Below are 4,353 nucleotides of genomic sequence, written 5' to 3' on the forward strand. Positions count from 1 at the left end.
GACTTTCCTAGCCACTTTATATCCTTTATATATATCCTTGGGTTGCATTTTGGTTAGTTGTGCTAGGTTGCTGCGCTATAACACACTCTGGTCCTTTTTAATTAAATTGATTAATGGTTTACTTGAACTTAATTCTGAGAGTGGCCCTCTGTGTGGATGAGTGGCTCACGTCTCGTTAAAAGATGGTTTTTGTAGAAACATGGTTTAGGGGGCCAGCACGGTGCTTAGTGCTTGGTTGGCCACTCTCCATAAGGACCGGTTCATAGAGCGACAACCTGGGACAACAGCGCTACCACAAGGCTAGAATGGGATAGACTTGGCTTACTAATTAGGTCTTTTTGGTTTGGAGTAACTTACCTGCGGGGCAAGAGTAGTAAGCTTCAATGGTCCCTGCTCCTCCGGCTGGTCTGTGCTTGGTTTGCGCACCTGTGCTTGTACCCCTGGAGGTGGGCCCCATCGTCGCTGACCTAACTCTCGTGGTTACGCCTTACCAACGAGATTCTTTGTAACGGCCTCGTAGTGAGTCGCTAGTCATCTCACCTAACGAAGTGTGATGAACCTCTAGCGTAGCTCACGACTTGTGGGTAAAGATGTGCAACCTCTGCAGAGTGTAAAACTGGTATACTAGCCGTGCTCACGGTTATGAGCGGCCCAGATCCTCCTTTTGATTAGTGGGGTTGTCTCCTTCCGATGAGGGAGGTGCCTCTCGGGGTTACCTTGGTGGCTTGGTTTTGGTTTGGTTCTCAGTAGTATCATAATTAATTCTGATTAATTACTATGTAACGGGGTTAATGGTAAATCATCAACTCATAGTAAATAGCTTTAATAAAATCTTGCCAACACTTAAAAGCTAATGCAGTTGAGTCAGCCAACCTTAGAGCCTCATAGTTTGTGTTATACTTGTTGAGTACAAGTTGTGTACTCACTCTTGCCTCTTCTCTACTTTTTCCTCTTGGCTACGCTACTGCTGCTCAGTTCCTGCCGACACGAGGGAGTTCGTCCAGCGCTACCAGGACTTCGAGGACTTCTAGGTGTTCGTCTCCCAGTCGACGTCCCTGTGGCGCCCTGCTCAACTTCGGAGAGCTTTTACCGTATTTTGTACTTCGCTTCCGCTGTATCAGACATTTTGTCATTAATGTAATAAATAACATTCGTATTTCGTTTCATTATGTCTTTTTACGTGATATGTGCTATGATATACTGTTCATTCTGTTGTATATACGTGTGACTTGATCCTGGCACGTATATGATTGCTCGGTTTATGTTCTTTTATAAACTGGGTGTTACAGGCAGGGGAAGACACCCAGGGACTACACCGAGGCCAACGACGGGCGAACTTCGCCCAAAGGATGTCACCGTTCGCCTCTTCGCCGACCCGATGCCTCCGATGCCCATGGAAGAGGGAATGCAGCATGCTTACACCGTGTGGAACAAAAGCAGCGACGTAGTTAGCCACCATTACACTACCTCTCTCACCCCCGTTAGTGACAATTATCCAAAGCATTTTAGGGTCGTAGGAGTCCGGACTCCCGGAGGGGGGGTACGGAGAGGCCGAATCCGTTGCGTCCACCCCTAAAAAGGTGAAGAGGCACCTAACTCCTCCTCCCATCACACATCCTGGGGGCAGTATGAGAGTGAGGACGAGAAGGTCCTAAAGGGGCCCAAGGTCGTCCAGCTTCTGAGGACTATAGTTGCGTTAAAGAAGGAGAATCAGAAGCAGGGCGACCAATTGGCGAAGCTGTCCTTAGAACTAAAGGCAGTCAAAGACGACCTCGATACCCTCCGCCGTGGCCTCAACTCCAGGATCTCACGCCCGGAGAAGGGTAAGGACATCGCTTAGGTGCACACCTCCACCAAGCGACAGGGCGCATTTACTTTTCATGTTTAGTTCTTGGGTTTATCTTTGCATCATGTAATAAGCACCCTTTTCATTTCAATAATAATAAAGTTTGGGCTCCCCGGATTCCAATCCGGCAGAGTTCCTTTTATTTGTGTCATATTTTGTCTTAAGATTTTGTATAGGCACAGAAACAAGTGTGTGTGTGTGGGGGGGTGCACCTCATGAAATCGCGACATAAAACCAACACGACCAGCACGCGAAACAAGAGGGCAAGAGGGCCCACCGCAGGGGCGGCCGAACCTAGGGGTCGGCCGGTCCCTGGTGGGGCCCACCCGATTCCCCCCAGCTCCAGATCGTTGGTTTGCGTCTCCAAATCCTTAAACCACCCTGCATTCGTTTAAATTCAATGAATTTCTTTGCAGAAAAATCACAAACTCCTTATGCTTTCAAAAAATAAAACCTTGGATGCATTTTATTCTTAGCTTTCTTTTTAACCTTGTGAATCAATTCCTATAGGGACCCCCTGTGTTCTAAGTAATTGACCATTGAGATATGACTTGGTTTGATGGCGCCATGCTCTTCCTTGCAAAAGCACTTGTTTTCTTTTTCAAAAGTTAAAATAAATATAGCTTGACTCCTCAAATTATCATGAATTCCTACCAAAGCCAAAGACAAGTTTTCATGCTCAACATTCAAATGCTGTTTACCTTTGATTTGAGCTTTGTCAAATTCTTCGGCCCCTGTTAGAGATTTGTCATGCTCTCTTGATCAAGATCATGTACACATGCTATACTTCCCCACTGGGAGATAGTCGCCACATCCATCACTCCACAAAAATAAGAACTCTATGACCCTGCTTGTAACACCCGGTTTATAAAAGGACATAAACCGAGCAATCATATACGTGCCAGGATCAAGTCACACGTATTTACAACAGAATGAACAGTATATCATAGCACATATCACGTAAAAAGACATAATAAAGCGAATACGAATGTTATTTATTACAATAATGACAAAATGTCTAATACAGCGGAAGCGAAGTACAAAAATACGATAAAGCTCTCCGAAGCTGAAGCAGGGCGCCACAGGGACGTCGACTGGGAGATGAAGCACCTAGAAGTCCTCGTAATCCTGGTAGCGCTGGACGAACTCCCTCGTGTCGGCAGGAACTGAGCAGCAGTAGCGTAGCCAAGAGGAAAAAGTAGAGAAGAGGCAAGAGTGAGTACACAACTTGTACTCAACAAGTATAACACAAACTATGAGGCTCTAGGCTGGCTGACTCAACTGCATAAGCTTTTAAGTGTTGGCAAGATTTTATTAAAGCTATTTACTACGAGTTGATGAGTTACGATTAACCCAGTTACATAGTAATTAGTCAAGTTTAATCATGTAACTACTGAGAAACCAAACCAAAACCAAGCCACCAAGGTAACCCCGAGAAGCACCTCCCTCGTCGGAAGGAGATAACTTCACTAATCAAAAGGAGGATCTGGGCCGCTCATAACCGTGAGCACGGCTAGTATACCAGTTTTACACTCTGCAGAGGTTGCACATCTTTACCCACAAGTCGTGAGCTACGCCAGTTGTTCATCACACTTCCTTAGGTGAGATGACTAGCGACTCACTACGAGGCCTTTAAAAAGAATCTCGTTGGTAAGGCGTAACCGCGAGAGTTAGGTCGGCGACGATGGGGCCCACCTCCGGGGGTACAAGCACAGGAGCGCAATCCAAGCACAGACCAAGCCGGAGGAGCAGGGACCATTGAAGCTTACTACTCTTGCCCCGCAGGTAAGTTACTCCAAACCAAAAAGATCTAATTATTACGCCAAGTCTATCCCATTCTAGCCTTGTGGTAGCGCTGTTGTCCCAGGTTGTCGCTCTATGAACCGGTCCTTATGGAGAGTGGCCAACCAAGCACTAAGCACCGTGCTGGCCCCCTAAACCATGTTTCTAAAAAAACATCTTTTAACGAGAAGTGAGCCACTCAAGTCACACAGAGTGCCACTCTCAGAATTAAATTCAAGTAAACCATTAATCAAATTAATTAAAAAGGACCAAAGTGTGTTATAGCGCAGCAACCTAGCACAACTAACCAAAATGCAGCCCAAAGGTATATATAAAGGATATAAAGTGGCTAGGAAAGTCCTTATAGGCATACAGTATTAAAATGCAGTATGAAAATGTATTTAAAGGTGATAGGTTGTTCATGTTATACTTGCCTTCCTCGTACTGCTCTGGCTGCTGCTCAAACTGGTCAGAAGGCGGCTGCTCCGGGTACTGGTACTGTTGCTTCTCTGGTAGTTCAACGTCTACTCACGATCGCAACGCCAAAACAAGTCCGCATATACACATACATACAAACAAGAGCAAAAACTAAGAACAAGCATCAAACACATGAAAGCTATAAAGGAACGCACTAAAGGATGAGGCTCGAGGCTAAGATCACAAGAGCACAAGAAACATTAAATTCAAACTTAAAATGAGGAAGATAGGCTTAGGTAAATCTCATC

The sequence above is a fragment of the Panicum virgatum genome, chromosome 2N, assembly GCF_016808335.1.
Source record: "Panicum virgatum strain AP13 chromosome 2N, P.virgatum_v5, whole genome shotgun sequence".
NCBI lineage: Eukaryota > Viridiplantae > Streptophyta > Magnoliopsida > Poales > Poaceae > Panicum > Panicum virgatum.